A 16,841-nucleotide genomic window follows, 5' to 3' on the forward strand; every position below is an offset into this window, starting at 1 on the left:
AAAGAACCCATAGTATAAATCTGTATAATTATGCTCCCTTACCATGAGGGGGCATGAATTCAATATTAACACAGATTCTTAATGATTTAAAAAAAATAACGCAAAATACCATGAGCGAGTCTGAAAATAACTGGAATGCTTTTAGGACTATCTACCTGTGAAAACTTAAACTTACTTATAATAGTTGAAGATTTAATCAATATATATCAGCTAACAAAAAAAGGAGTCATCCTAATCTTACATTCATTATCACAATCCATGTTTGGGGATTAGGAGTCAAAAAAGTGATCCCCCTGAGTTGATGCGGTCTGCTGAAGAAGACACAAAATGTGAGCATCTTTAAAACAGGAAAAATAGTGTTAGAGATCAGCTTTATTCCAAATCATGCTTTCAATTTAAGACTGAATAGGGATTTAACAGGTCTGACACGGCTATTGGGGGCAAGTAGGGTAGCTGTTACTAGGCCTGGGCGGTAAACTCCGCTCCGTTTGTGGAGTTTGCAGAGTTTTTGCACTCTGTGGAGCTCGCGGAGTGATGAAAACTCCACTCCGCATAGTGCAACAGAGTTTTTTCCTCGCACGCACTCGCGAATGGTAAGTTGGGGAGCGTGAGCTACCACTTGGGTAGAATTTCTACTTGAGCGCCAAGAACTTCAATGTGAACGGCGAAGACCTCCTCAATCTTCTCAAATACTGTACGACAATGACAGTCGAATTCTTGAGCAGGAGAGCAGAGGTGATGCCCCTTTTCTAACATGTCAATCAAATTTGTCCCTTTTGTATTATTTTGTGGAATGATTACATCAATGCCTCTTATCCCAAGATTATCTTGTTGTTGCAAAACAAGCATTTTTGTAATGAAAGGTAACTAACATTTGTGTCAATCAAATTAATCCCTGGAATCTTTCAAGAACTGTCACATAAGCACACAATTTCCCTTACTCAAGACTGACCCTCTATGTCTTTAACACAAAAGATCTGAAAATATCAGCTCGGCTGGCTTTTGTGGAAATGTTTCCAAAGGTTGTTCACTTTGGAAGGAACATTCCTTCTGAACTCCTTTGGTTTAATCTTGTGAAGCCTTGACCACTGGATCAGGGCCAGCACTCTCCCCAGCAGCCTCGCCTGTCTGCCAGTTTCCTGCCCGAGCTCCGTGTTCCAGGTCAGGGTTCGAGCCAGCAGTCCATCCCGGCGCCGCTGCGCCACCCTGATGTTCGTCCGCTATGCTCAGAGGCCCCCCGCGTGACAGCACTTCGTATCTGTTTACTTTTATTTTTATTTTACTGTTCCTCAGTTCCTCTGATTACTGTATTTTGCGCTGTGTGTAGCCGTTTTTCCGACGCTGCTCCCCCTGCGGCCCGCCCACCAATCCAGCCCGCTCTCGCCCCCTCCTTCTGCTCCTGCCCCTCGCCCCTCTCCCCTCCTAATGGCAACTGCTGCAGGGGAGCGCGTGTGAAGCCTTGACCGCTGGATCAGGGCCAGCACTCTCCCCAGCAGCCTCGCCTGTCTGCCAGTCACCTCCGTGTCCCCGCTCAGGGTTCGAGCCAGCAGTCCGTCCCGGCGCCGCTGCTCCACCCTGCTGTTCACCCGCTGTGCTCAGAGGCCCCCCGCTTGACAGCACTTCATATTGGTTTTCTTTTCTTTTTATTTTACTGTTCCTCTGATTACTGTATTCTGCGGTGTATTGCTGTTTTTCCCGGCGCTGTTCCCCCTACGGCTCCGCTCACCGATCCAGCCCGCTCCCACCCCTCCCTCTGCTCCGGTCCCCTCCCCTTCTTATGTAGACTTCTGCGCGGTTGTGCAGCGGGCGCGCGTCCGCGCCTAAGGCAAGCCCGTCTGCACCTGGACCACACCCAGTGCCAGACCCCCTGGCTCCGGCGACCACCACAACTCCCGAAGCAGCTACGACGCCACCACCCTCCACACAGTCAACGCCGGCTGAAATTAAACCTGCTTCCGGGCCACCCCGAAGCTCACCCACAGACCCTTCACCTGCCGAATCTGCACTTACACCAGCCAGCACAGACACACACGTCCTGCCCATCCCAACACTGCAGACCACAACTATCTCAGCTGCATACTTCTCAACACCCACTGAGTCCACAAGCACGCCGTCGAACTCTGGGACCTGTTCGACTCCTCCACCCTGGACGTCGCCTTCCTGACAGAGCCCTGGATGAACACCTCCTCGGCGCCTGACATAGCCATAGCTATCCCAGCCAGCTACAAGATCACCCGTAGGGACCGAAATACCAAACCAGGAGGAGGAATCGCCATCGTCCACATGAACACCATAAGAATCTCAACCAACACCGAAGACTCCCTCATCCTGACCGAACACCTACAGTTCCAGGTCCACGTCGATCACAACACCACCCTCAGAGAAACCCTCGTCTACCGACCCCTGGGACCCCGACCACAGTTCAGCTAATCCATTGCCGACCTCATCAGCACGCATGTCCTTGACTCCACAGACTACATCCTCCTCGGAGACCTGAATTTCCATCTCGAGAACGCCAACGACAGTAACTCCACAACCCTGATCGAAAACCTCGGACTCAAACAGCTCGTCCCTACACCCACCCACTCCACCGGACACACGCACCACCCATCTTCTCCGCCAATGACCACGTCACCTTGAGCTACACCACTGAACTCGACTGGACCGACCACCACTGCATCCACTTCTCCTTCGAGAAACACACCGTGCACAACCAACCGCACTGTATCCCACACCGCAGCTGGAAAAATGTCACAGAAGACCAGCTCATCACCACATTCAAAAAAGACCCTCCACCGAGCCCTCCGAGACCAACACAACTTCAGACAATGGATAGACGACTGCGCCAACACCCTCGCCCGATCAGGTAACCCTCCAACAGGCGCACCGACAAGAGAGGCATTGGTTCAACGCCGACCTCCAGAACTCAAAGGACACCTGCCGAAGACTCGAGAAGCAGTAGCGCAATCACCAGACACCAGACAACGACGCTGCCCTCATGAACGCCAGAGAAAAACACTACCAACTCATCCTATCCGCCAAAAGAACCTCCTTCAAGGAATGCTACGACGTCAACGCACACAACAGCAAAGAGCTCTTCAACATCATGAAGGAACTTGTCACCCCCAGCTCCAGCGCCGTCCTGCCATCACAAGAACTCTGCAACTCCCTGGCCACCTTCTTCCACTGCAAGATCGCAGACATCCACAACAGCTTCGACACCCAGGCGCCGACAACAGGCGCCGACAACAGACGCCGACAGCTCTGACTCAACCCCCACCAAACACACCAACCTCCTGCTCTTCTGGAACCACTTCAACAACGAAGACACCATCAAAATCATGAACACCATCCAACCTGGTTCACCTTCCGACCCCTGCCCCCACCACATCTTCAACAAGGCAAGCTCCATCATTGCACCCCAACTCCAAAAGATCATCAACAGCTCCTTCGAGACCACCACCTTCCCAGAGAGCTAGAAACGCACTGTGATCAACGCACTTCTCAAGAAACCCAAGACAGACCCAAAGAACCTCAAGAACTTTCGACCCATCTCCCTGCTCCCGTTACCGGCTAAAGTCATTGAGAAGTCCACCAACTGACAACTGACCCACTTCCTGGAGGAGAACAATATCCTGGACTACTCCCAATCCGGCTTCCGCAGCAACCACAGCACCGAAACCGCCTTCATCGCCGCCAATGACAACATCAAGACCCTACAGGACAACTGTGAAACCATGGCCCTCATCCTCCTGGACCTCTCGGCCGCCTTCGACACTGTCTGCCACCACACCCTGCGCACACGCCTCCGCGACGCAGGAATCCGAGACAAAACGCTGGACTGGATCACCTCCTTCCTCACCGGCAGAACCCAGAGTGTCCGCCACCCCCTTTCCGATCTAAAGCCTTCAATCAATCAATCAATCATCGCATTTATATAGCGCACTACTTACCCAGTGGGTCTCAAGGCGCTGGGGGAGGTAGGGGAGGGGGATCTGCTACTGCTCGAACAACCAGGTCTTGAGTTGCTTCCTGAAGGCGAGGTGGTCCTGGGTCAGGCGGAGGTGGGTGGGGAGGGAGTTGCATGTCTTGGCGGCGAGGTAGGAGAAGGACCGTCCCCCTGTGGTGGCTCTACGGATGCAGGGGACGGCGGCGAGGGCGTGGCTGGTCGATCGAAGCTGGCGTTTGGGAGCGTAGAAGTTGAGGCGGCTGTTAAGGTATCTTGGGCCTTGGCTATGTAGGGCTTTGTGTGTGTGGGTGAGGAGACGGAAGGTGATTCTCTTGTTGACCGGGAGCCAGTGGAGGTCTCTCAGGTGTCCGGAGATGTGGCTGCGGCCGGGGATGTCCAGGATGAGTCGTGCTGAGGCGTTCTGGATCCGCTGGAGTCTCTTCTGGAGTTTGGCGGTGGTTCCGGCGTAGAGGGTGTTGCCGTAGTCCAGACGGCTGGTGACGAGGGCCTGGGTGACCGTCTTCCTGGTCTCGGTGGGGATCCACCGGAAGATCTTACGTAGCATGCGCAGGATGTTGAAGCACGACGAGGAGACGGCGTTGACTTGTCTGGTCATGGAGAGGGAGGAGTCCAGGATGAAGCCCAGGTTGCGTGCGTGGTCTGTTGGTTTGGGTGCGCTGCCTAGGGCGGGGGGCCACCAGGAGTCGTCCCAAGCGGCGGGTGAGGATCCCAGGATGAGGACTTCCGTCTTATCTGAGTTCAGTTTCAGGCGGCTGTTCTTCATCCATTCGGCTACCTCTTTCATCCCTTCGTGAAGGTTGGCTCTGGCAGTGGCGGGGTCGTTGGTAAGGGAGAGGATCAGCTGGGTGTCGTCGGCGTAGGAGATGATGTTGAGGTTGTGCTGGCGTGCGATGTCTGCGAGGGGGCTCATGTAGATGTTGAAGAGGGTTGGACTGAGCGAGGAGCCTTGAGGGACGCCGCAGATGACTTCGGTGGCTTCAGATCTGAACGGAGAATGGCGGACTCTCTGTGTCCTTTCGGCGAGGAAGGAGATGATCCACTCCAGTGCCTTCTCCTGGACTCCGACGTTGCTGAGGCGTTGTACTAGGGTACGATGGCAGACAGTGTTGAAGGCCGCGGAGAGGTCGAGGAGGATGAGGGCCGCTGTTTCTCCGTTGTCGAGCAGCGCTCGGATGTCATCGGTGACTGCGATCAGGGCGATCTCGGTGCTGTGGTTGGCCCGGAAGCCAGACTGCGAGGGGTCAAGGGATCCGTTCGTCTTGAGGAAAGCGGCCAGCTGCTTGTTGACGGTCTTCTCAATGACTTTTGCAGGAAACGGGAGCAGCGAGATGGGGCGGTAGTTTTTGAGGTCGGTGGGGTCAGCCGATGGCTTCTTGAGTAGAGTGCTGAGTTCGGCCTGCTTCCAGCTCTCCGGGAAGGAAGCGGTGTCGAAGGATGTGTTGGTGATGTCCCGCAGGTGGGGTGCGATGACAGCATCGGCCTTGTTGAAGACGTGGTGAGGGCAGGGGTCGGTCGGAGATCCGGAGTGGATGGAGTTCATCGTGCGGACGGTGTCTTCGGTGCTGATCGGAGTCCAGGCGCGGAGGGTGGTGGTGGGGGGCGGTGGTTCGGTCGTGGTGTTCGTCGGTTGAGTGCTGAAGCTGTTGTGTATGTCCGCGATCTTGTTGTGGAAGTAGGAGGCGAGGGAGTTGCAGAGGTCTTGCGAAGGGGTGATGTCGTTGTTTCCGGCGTTGGGGTTGGAGATCTCTTTGACGATGTTGAAGAGTTCTTTGCTGTTGTGTGCGTTGTTGTCCAGTCGTTCCTTGAATGCAGTTTTCTTGGTGGCGTGGATGAGTTGGTGGTGTTTTCGGGTGGCGAGCTTGAGGGCAGTCATGTTGTCCGGTGTTGGGTCTCTGCGCCAGGTTCTCTCGAGGGCTCGGCAGTTCTTCTTGGAGCTCTTGAGTTCGTCGGTGAACCATGGGGCTTTCTTGCTACCGGGTCTGCTGGGCGGGGTCCTCAGGGGGTGCGAGCTCGTCCGCGCAGTCGCTGATCCACTTCGTGAGGTTGGTGGCCGCCTGGCTAGGGTTCGTTGTGCTGGTGGGAGGGTTCATGCTCAGGGAGGACGCGAGCTGGTCGGCTGTGATCTTGTTCCAGCTCCTGCGTGCAGCCTGTTGCTGGTGGTGGTGGATCGTGGTCCTTGCGAAGCTGAAGTGGACGCAGCTGTGGTCCGTCCAGTGGAGTCCGGTGGTGTGGCTGAAGGCGATGTCCTTGCTGGATGAGAAGACGGGGTCGAGTGTGTGTCCGGCATAGTAGGTGGGGGTGGTCACTAGTTGCTTGAGTCCCAGGTTGGCGAGGTTGTCCAGCAGGGTGGTGGTGTTGCGGTCGTTATTGTTCTCCATGTGGAAGTTGAGGTCCCCGAGGAGGATGTAGTCAGCGGAGCAGAGGGCGTGCGGGCTGATGAAGTCGGCGATGTCTTCGCTGAATTGTGTGCATTGTCCCGGGGGTCTGTAGATGAGGGTGCCTCTGAGGGTGGTCTTGGGGTTGATGTGGACCTGAAAGTGCAGGTGCTCGGCGGTTGCGAGGGTGTCGTCGGTGTTGGTCGTGATGCGGATGGTGTTCCTGTTGACGATGGCAATGCCTCCTCCGGTGTGGTTGATGCGGTCCCTCCTTTTGATCTTGTAGCCGTCTGGGATGGCGATGGCTATGTCGGGCGCTGAAGAGGCGTTCATCCAGGTTTCCGTGAGGAAGGCGACGTCTGGTGACGTTGTGTCGAGCAGATTCCAGAGCTCGACGGCGTGTCTGTGGACCTGCGGCTTTCCCAAAGGATCATCCCTCAGTCCGACCCTTTTCAACATCTACATGGCAGCGCTCCCCAACATCGTCCGAGCACACCACCTCAACATCATCTCGTATGCCAACGACACACAGCTGATCCTCTCCCTCACCAAGGACCAGGCCTCCACCAAATCCAACCTCCACAAGAGAATGAAGGCTGTCGCAGACTGGATGAAAACTAGCCGGCTGAAACTGAAATTGGACAAAACTGGGGTCCTCATCCTAGGAAAGGGACGGCTTCTGGTGGCCGGCTATGCTAGGAGCTGCCCCGACACCCACCACCCACGCACACAACCTGGAGTTCATTCAGGATTCAACGCTCTCTATGATCCTGCAAGTTAACACTGTTTCCTCCTCCTGCTTCAAAACCCTCCGCATGCTCAGCAAGATCTACAGATGGATCTCCACCGAAACCAGAAGGACCGTCACCCAAGCACTCGTCATCAGCAGGCTGAACTACGGCAACGCCCTCTACGCAGGAACCACGGCCACACTTCATAAGAGACTCCAACGCATACAAAACGCCTCCGCACGCAACGGACGACTGTCTGTCTACACCCCGAACCACCAGCTTTGCTCCGCCGACCTCGCCACCGTCCCACCCATCCACCAAACGACCACCGGCGGCAGATCATTCTGCCACCTCGCAGCCAAGACATGGAACACCCTCCCCGCCCACCTGTGTCAGACTCAGGAGCTGCTGACCTTGAGGAGTCTTCTCACGACCTGGCGCACAAGTTACTACTTGTGTAACGATATATCTGTAAGAGACATTAGTTAGTGATAGATTCCTTACCTTAGAATATCCCCAGGCGTCAGACTGGATCCGGAAACTTTTGCGTAGCAATACCCCTGCGCGCCGGTAGGCGTCGTCTGCGGCTCCGCGTCCGTCGTCGGCGTCGTGAGCGCCGGGATGACGTCGTCGGAGTACTTAGACGGCGCCCATGCGCGCTGACGTCAGTTCTGACACACAGCTTTTCCGCGCCAGATACGCAGAGCCATGATAGAACCAACACTGGTGCCATGAAACTAGGGCCCTGAAAGGGGATGACCTTAACCCTAAATATCGGTTCGCAGAACGGGGAGGATGGGTGGGTCGGTAAGGAATCTATCACTAACTAATGTCTCTTACAGATATATCGTTACACAAGTAGTAACTTGTGCATCTGAAAGAGACACGTTAGTGATAGATTCCTTACCTTAGAATAGATACCCCAGCAATACCAACCCCGGTGGTGGGTCTGCGAACCAATATCACACCAGAAAGTCCCGGAGGACGGAACGGCCAAAGAAGCCATCCCTCCAGACTTGACTGTCCAGGCAGTAGTGTCTTGCGAACGTGTGCAGCGAGGCCCACGTAGCTGCCTGGCAAATGTCCTGCAGGGGGACACCGCGGCCCAGGGCAGTTGTCGTTGCCGTGGCCCGAGTGGAGTGAGCCCGCAATCCAGCCGGGGGCTCCTTCCTTGCCATGGAGTAACATGCTTGGATACACAAGATGATCCACCGAGAGATGGTCCTCTTGTGCACAGCCTTACCCTTCTTTGCGCCCACGTAACCAACAAAGAGTTGGTCATCCACCCGGAATTGGCGTGTGCGATCTAGGTAGTAGGAGAGCGCACGTTTTGGATCCAGGCGGTGGAGCCTCTCTTCCTCCTTCGAGGGATGCGGAGGCGGAAAGAAAGTGGGCAAGGTAATGGACTGCCCGATGTGGAAGGCCGTAACAACCTTGGGCAGAAAGGAAGGTCGTGTACGTAACACCACCTTGTCAGGGTGAATAGACAGGAAAGGTGGAGAAGAAGAAAGAGCCTGGAGCTCACTCACTCTCCTGGCAGAGGTGATGGCAACCAGGAAGGCAGTCTTTAGAATAAGGAGACGAAGAGGACAGTTATGCAGTGGCTCAAAGGGAGCACACATCAGATAAGTGAGAACAAGATTCAAGTCCCACTGGGGCATCACGAAGGGAACAGGAGGGAACATGTGCGTGATGCCCTTCAGAAATCTACTTACAATAGGGGACTTGAATAAAGAAGGCTGATCTGGTAGCCTCAAGAAGGCTGATAGAGCAGAAAGGTACCCTTTAAGAGTGCCCAGAGCAGAGCCCTGCTGGAATAGGGAAAGAAGAAAGAGCAGCACTTCCGAAAGGGGTGCCGAGAGAGGATCCACAGCCTTTGCTGTGCACCATGCCACAAATCTGTTCCACCGGCAGGCGTATACCGACTTTGTGGAGGGACGCCTGGCTGCCAGAATGATATCACAGACTTCAGGAGGCAAGTCAAATGGCCTCAACTGCCGCCGCTCAATCTCCAAGCTTGTAGGTGGAGACTGGACAGGTTCGGGTGCAGGACCGTCCCCTGCTGCTGCGACAGAAGGTCCTCCCGAAGAGGCAGACGAATCGGGGGATCGACTGACATGCTGAGTAGCTCGGGATACCAGTATCTTCGTGCCCAGTCCGGAGCCACAAGGATGACCTGGGCCCGATCGCGCCTGATCTTCTTCAGCACTCTGGGCAGAAGTGGTATAGGCGGAAAGGCGTACAACAGACCGCAGCTCCACTCGCGACGAAAAGCGTCTCAGAGCGAGTGCCGCCTTGGAAATTCCAACGCGCAGAACTGATGACATTGTGCGTTCTCTTCTGTGGCGAATAGATCTAACCTAGGCTCTCCCCACTGCCGAAAGAGACCTTGCGCCACGTCCGAGTTCAGACGCCATTCGTGATCCATCATGCACCGGCGGCTGAGTTCATCCGCCCTGGCATTCAGAGAGCCTGCCAGGTGTTGAACCACCAGGGTCACGCCCTGATGTTCCAGCCACTGCCAGAGGCGCAGAGCCTCCTGGCAGAGGGTCCACGACCCCACCCCGCCTTGCTTGTTGCAGTACCACATGGCGGTGGTGTTGTCGGTGAACACTTGCACTACGCTCCCCCGGACAGAGGGGAGGAATGCCTTCAGTGCTAGACGAATCGCCCGCAGCTCCAGAAGGTTGATATGGAGCTGGGACTCCGCCGGAGACCAGAGGCCTCTGATCTCCGCCTCTCCCATGTGGCCTCCCCAGCCCTGGAGGGACGCGTCCGTCACAACTACGTGCTCCGGTTGGGGTAGGGAGAGGGAGAGGGGTCTGCCACTGACCCAGTCGCGGTCCGTGAGCCACCACTGCAGTTGTCTCGCAGTGCCCTCCGAGATCAGGACATGATCGGACAGGTTGCCCTGATGCTGGGCCCACTGAAACTTCAGGTCCCACTGCAGAGCCCGCATCCGCCACCTGGCGTGACGCACCAGAAGGATGCAGGAGGCCATCAGTCCCAGAAGCCGCAGCGTCAACCTGACCGAGACCCGGGATAACGGCTGGAAGATGGGAACCAGAGCCTGAATATCCCGAACCCGCTGCTCGGGTGGGTAAACCCGAAACTGCGCCGAGTCGAGAACCGCTCCGATGAAGAGGAGCTTCTGAGAGGGACACAGGTGTGACTTCGGCACATTGAAGGAGAACCCCAGCAAGTGCAGGAGGTCGGCCGTAGTCTGGAGGTGGCTGACGACTGTCTGGGGCGAGCCCGCCTTCAACAACCAGTCGTCGAGGTAGGGGAAGACTGATACCCCCTGCCTGCGCAGATGGGCTGCGACCACCGCCATCACCTTCGTGAACACCCGTGGGGCGCTGGTAAGGCCGAAGGGGAGCACGGTAAACTGAAAGTGCTCTTGGCCTACCGTGAACCGCAGGTAACGCCGATGGGCCGGCAGGACGGGGATGTGGAAATAGGCGTCCTGCAAGTCCAACGCTACCATCCAGTCTCCTGGGTCCAGGGCAGCCAGGACCTGAGCCAAAGTGAGCATCTTGAACTTCTCCGTCCGGAGGAAGCCGTTGACGTTCCGCAGATCCAAGATAGGGCGTAGGCCCCCTTTGCCCTTCTTGGGTACCAGAAAGTAGTGGGAGTAACAACCACGTCCTACTTCTGGCCCAGGAACGCGCTCGATGGCCCCCTTGGCCAAGAGGGCCGAACCCTCCTCTCGCAGAAGTTGCAAGTGATCCCCCGACCACGGTGGTATTGAGGTGGCATGGATGGAGGGGATGACTCGAAGGGGAGGGAGAAGCCCCTTCGGACAATTTGCAGCACCCACCTGTCCGAAGTGACTGTATGCCAGTGGGAGAGGTGATGGCGAACCCTGCCTCCCACAGGCGTCACATGGGCCTGAAAACTCGGACTAGGAAGGTTTTGAGGCAGGGGCTGCTGAGGGAGGTGTGGACTGGCCTCGCCGCTGTCCCCGACCACCGCCACGGCGGTTCCCACGTCCCCCACCGCGTTGCTGTACATTCTGCGGCGCGTGGCTGACGGTACGTGGTGGGGCGCCCCTTCCGTGGCCACGAAAGGAGCGAAAGGCACCCGATTGCTGGCGTGGGGCCGTAAGGCCCAAGGACTTGGCCGTGGCCCTGGAGTCCTTGAAACGTTCCAGCGCATGGTCTGCCTAGTCGCCGAAGAGGCGACGGCCATCAAACGGCATGTGCAGGAGGGTGGCCTGGACATCGGCCGAGAAATTGGCGGACCTCAACCAGGCGTGGCGTCGAACCGCCACCGTCGTTGCCATCGCCCTGCCCAGTGAGTCCGTAGTATCCAGCCCACACCGGATAGAAAAGCGTGCTGCATCTCGGCCGTCCGCCAGGGCTTGGCTGAGTTTAGCCTGGACCTCCTCCGGGCATCTAGGCAGCACCTCCGCAACCGTGTCCCACAGGGTGTGGGTGTAGCGGCCCAAGAGACAGGCGGTGTTCACAGACCGCAGCCCTAAGCTCACAGACGAGAAAACCTTCTTCCCGAACTGTTCATATCTCTTGGATTCCCTGTCGGGCGGGGCCGACGGGAATGCGGTTTGGGAGTTTGAGGCCTGGATGACCAGACTCTCGGGGGTGGGATGGGTGGACAAAAAGCATGGGTCGCCCGGTGCCGGGCGGTAGCGTCTGGCCACGTTCCTGTCCACAGGGGGGCCTGTGGCGGGCTTGGACCAAGTGCCCAGAAGAACGTCACACAAGGCCTCATTGAACGGCAGGAGGGGCTCCGCGGAGCCTGACTGCTGTTTGAGGACCTCGGTGAGGAGATTAGTCCTCACGGCCGCGACGGGGAGCTGAAGGTTTAAGGCCTTAGCTGCCTTCGTCAACACTACACTGTAAGCAGAACCCGCCTCCGAAGCCACAGTCGGGGGCGACGTAAATCCAGTGTCTGGCGAGGTGTCAATACCACTGGCCTCCCCAAGCTCATATGTCCAGTCCTGCTGCGACTGGCAATCACGTGCCAGAGGGTCCTCGGACCCCTCCCATTGCTCCTCGTCACCCGGCTCCTGGAGACCAGGATCAACAGCCAGGGCCTGCTCGTGGAGATAAAAGTCTCCAAAGGCCGACGGAATCGGCGCCCAGCGGCGCCCTTCCGACTCCTGAGTAGGACCGTAGGAAACAGTGGGGGCGGCAACCACATCGGCTGCCGGGGACGACACCTGAAGGGACGGCGCCGGCGAGGTCGTAAGGTCGACCGTCGAGGCCCCGGATCCGGAGCCGGATCCAGCGAGGTCGTGCGGCGCCGGGACCGAAGTCGCCAGCGGCGCCGGGGCCGAAGCACCCGACGTCGTCGGGGCCGAAGCGCCCGACCCGGAAGGACCTCCAGACGGAACCGATCGGCCCGAAGGCGCCACGGGAACCGACTGAGGAGGGAGGGCCCTCATGGCCATGAGGTACCTCTCGACCTCCTCCTGCGACGCGCCGTGCCCAGGGACCCGAAGGTGTGGGGCAGGCGGCGACGCTTGTGACTCCCGCGGAGCCGCGTGGGCGGTGTCGCCCGAGTCCCCGGCCGCATCGTGCGAGCGTCGGGGCGGGTCGGAGGATCGATGGTGTCGCTCCGACCTCTCATGCCTCTTACCTGAGGACTTGGAACCAGACGATCGGTGTCCACTCCCGGAACGTCGATGACTCCGACCTCGCGACCTGTCCCTCGACCTCCCGTGGGACCGGGACCGGGACCTGGAGCGGCGCGGGGCCGACTGCCTCAGCTCGAGACGCTTGCGGGACCGCTCCCGCCTAGCCTTCGACGTCAGGGCCCGGCAGTCGGAGCAGGATCGATCGTCGTGGTCGAGGCCTAAGCACTTCAGGCACCGGCGATGGGGGTCCGTGACCGACATGAGTCGGCCGCACTTCGAACAAGGCTTGAACCCGGGCATCCCTGGCACCGATAGTCGAGATAGTCGACTAAAGAGAAGATCAAAAAGGATCAAAATTTTCAGTCAAAAAGTGACTGGGGGTAGAGCTTCTTCCGGATCTGCGCTAGCTGGCGCGGAAAAAAGAAGAACTGACGTCAGCGCGCATGGGCGCCGTCTAAGTACTCCGACGACGTCATCCCGGCGCTCACGACGCCGACGACGGACGCGGAGCCGCAGACGACGCCTACCGGCGCGCAGGGGTATTGCTACGCAAAAGTTTCCGGATCCAGTCTGACGCCTGGGGATATTCTAAGGTAAGGAATCTATCACTAACGTGACTCTTTCAGATTGTTCGACCAGTAGCTGCTTCCCCACCCCATTAGCGCCTTGAGACCCTCACGGGTGAGTATCGCGCTCTACATATGTTTGATTGATTGATTGAATGATTGATTGATTGATTGAATCTCGATATTCATGGGAAGGTAGCTTCTTATCAAAGGCAAGACACAGCAGCGTCTGTGTTGAAGTTATAATATTTTTGGCAGCATCATTCAAAATCTTTTTTTATTTTCTTTTTTTTTTAAAGAAACTTTATTTAATATTTTATTCAAGAACACAAATCGGGTATGCAATCAATGCCAGTGAAGATAAGACATATAATTCAACGACAGCCTTAAAGCGGACAGACGCAGCCTTAGACTAGTTGAACCCACTTGGAGATTCACTCCCTACACAGATCTTCTAAAAATCCTAAGACTCAAAAACAGTAGATACAACAAACTCATTAGAGCCACAAAACTTTCCTTCTTCAAAGCCCAACTTGACAAAGCAAGAAATCACCCGAAACGACTATTTGAGCTGATTAAAACACAATCCAACAACGCACCCACCCAATCTCAGCACTTTGCGTGTCCGCAGCCAAACTGCGAAGTGGTTGCTGACTTCTTCCTAGAAAAGTCGAACAAGATCGAATCTGATCTAAGGTCTGCTACACTCTTACTCTCAACCCCCTCCTGCCTCCTCCCTCTTCATGCCCCCGCCCAGCCAGTCTGTTTTCTCTCCTAAAAACAATGGCTCTTGGAGTCAATTCACACCCCTCGATAACATTACCATCCTCAACACTCTCTCGACCATTAAACCCACAAACCACTTCAATGACCCCCTCCCCCCTAACTTCTCTAAAGAAATTATAGGCTCATTAGCACCGCTCTGGTCCAAGATCATCAACGCCTCTCTCCGTCAAGGCGAGATCCCGGACTGCCTGAAGGAGGGCCTAGTGCTCCCCATCCTTATAAACCCTTGGCTGACCCTGAAGACCTGAATAATTACAGACCAATCACAAACATTCCTACCCTGGCTAAAGTACTGGAGAAATGTGTTCATGAACAACTGTGCAGACACATTGAACAATTTCAGCTCCTCGACCAATTCCAATCGTGTTTCCGCACTGGCTTCAGTACCGAAACGGCCATCACTCACATAGTGGATGGCGCTCTCACTTTACTGGACCAGAATGAAGCCTGCCTATTGATTCTTCTCGATCTCTCACCTGCATTTGACACTGTCAAGCATGATAATCTTCCACACCTCCTTAAATGCAGAATGGGACTATCTGGCACGGTCCTTAAATGGTTTGCCTCTTTCCTCAACAATAGAACTCAAAGAGTCACATCCAATCAGACTCTATCCAATCCCAGTTCCTGCATGCTGGGTGTTCTAAAAGGGTCCCCACTCTCCCCCACGCTCTTTAACCTTTTCCTGGAACCACTGACGGTAATTCTTATGGCCTCCAACATCCAATATCACATGTACGCTGATGACACCCAACTATACATGAAAATATCCTCCCCCGAAGACATCAATGCTCTCAAAGGAACCCTGCTCATAACCCTAAAATGGCTTACCTCCAACCACCTCAAACTAAACGCCCTCAAGGCGGAATTCCTCCTCATTGCACCGGCTAGGCAAACCCCCACTGTTGTAAAATATCTCTCTAATCTCAACGCGCGCAACTGCACACCACACCTTATTGACTCCACGAAATCACTTGGCATTCTGCTTGATAAAAACCTAAATATCCAAGAGCACATCGGAGCATCTACCAAAGGAGCGAACTTCCAGCTGTGCATCGTAAGAAAACTCAAACCCTACCTGCCCCATGATGACTTCAAATCGGTGGTCATCTCCAGACTAGAATATGGCAGTGCTAGTTTATGCGGACTGCCAAAACTCAGTTTAGCCCCCATCAGAGCTTCGCTAAATGCGGATAAGAGACTCATCACAGGTTCCAAGAAGCCCAACCACATCTTGCCGGACCTGAAATCTCTCAACTGGATTCCTTTTGAGGCAAGGATTCAATCAAAGATTGCTTGTATGACCCGTAGAGCTCTTCACTTTAATACTCCACTCTACCTGGCAAATAAGCTGGAGCTTTCTGGGGGCTCCCGGCCCACAAGGAGCACCGGCACATTGCTGCTTAAGCCAAAGAAATTCAATAAACTTAAAACCTACAAATCGTACATTCTCAGGCATTGCCCCGAGAATCTGGAATGTCCTTACAGTGGAGACAAGGCTTATTCCATTCACTTTTGCCTTCAAAAGGGAAGTGAAAGCAGTACTATTGAACAATGCGCTGATCTAGAAACTTTGCTCCTCTTACCTCTAGACTTTTTGGATATCCTAACTATTACAGGTCAACTGTTGTTACCTACTGTTGCCTGCCATAATGTCCCTTTTGTTCTTGATGTATATTGTCCTAATTTTCTTTCTACCATAGCCTTCTCCCTATTTCCCTCTATTATTATTTTTGCTCTTGTTTCACATTGGCCTACTTGTACCTTGTTTTGTCTCTTTGAACTGTGCTCCTATGTCTTCTTCAACCTTATGTAAAGCGCTCTGATACCCACTTGGGTCATGTTCGCGCTATACAAAACGTTTAAATAAATAAATAAATAAATAAAAATAAAGTATTGTGGTGCGGTGCAAGGGATTAGCACCACCACAGCCCCCCCACCCTCCAACGGCAGGAATTTAACAAGCATAATAAACATTTATCCCCCTTCTCTACTTCACATCCAGCCTGGCTGTACCCCAAGTGGAGCGTTTGGGACCTAGTCTGCAGGCCATTGGAAAGTAAATCATGACAAAGTTCTTACCAGAGTCTTTTAAATCGTCCCCTAATTTTTTATCTGCGTGGCTGCTCTTCATATGTACCTCCTCGGCTAATGTCCATTTGCGCACATCTCTTATCCAAGACCTCTGGTGGACACACCCCCATCCACACAATTGCTATTCTACGCCTTGCTAGGTCTAAGAGCAACTGCTGAAGTCTGCATGCTATCTTGTTCTGCTTTTTGAGCTTCTGAATTAAGCCCAAAAGGCAGTGTGAGGGTGTCAGCTGCACTCGCCCATTCACGCTCCCCCTAATCCGCTCAACTACCTACGTCCAATAGCTACTGACTTCAGGGCATTCCCACGCCAAGTGCATAAAATTGACACCCTTCTTTTGGCACCTAGGGTAGGAGTTGGGTCTGTCAGGGGCCATGCGATGATGTCTCTCCGGGGTCATGTAGGTGTGGTGCATGTAATTATAGGGAATTAATTAAAAACTCTTCTTGTGAGTACATTTACCTGCATCACAGGTGAGTATGATGTCCAGTGTCTGCACAAACTGCGGGATCGCTGGGTACATGGGCAATATTTCTTTGCATATATTAACTAAAGTGGCATATTGGATGCATTGTCCCTGCCCCAAACCAAAGATTTCACTTACTTGTTCAAACTTACCAAAGCTTTTGCTTGGATACAGGTCTGTGAGCGCGTCGCAGCACCCCTCCAACCACGCCCTAAATGACATGTTGGACATCACCCTCCTAACTGGCGCAATA

The 16,841-nt window shown here is 54.8% G+C and overlaps 1 protein-coding gene across 1 annotated transcript in view; it reads right to left on the minus strand.

Annotated features, from left to right (window-relative positions):
- The window catches only part of BDP1 (BDP1 general transcription factor IIIB subunit), a 1,412,545-nt gene that overhangs the window by 426,694 nt on the left and 969,010 nt on the right, over positions 1-16,841 (minus strand). The gene's annotated exons all lie outside the window — the stretch shown is intronic.

Source organism: Lissotriton vulgaris, chromosome 3_1, assembly GCF_964263255.1.
Source record: "Lissotriton vulgaris chromosome 3_1, aLisVul1.2, whole genome shotgun sequence".
NCBI classification, from domain to species: domain Eukaryota; kingdom Metazoa; phylum Chordata; class Amphibia; order Caudata; family Salamandridae; genus Lissotriton; species Lissotriton vulgaris.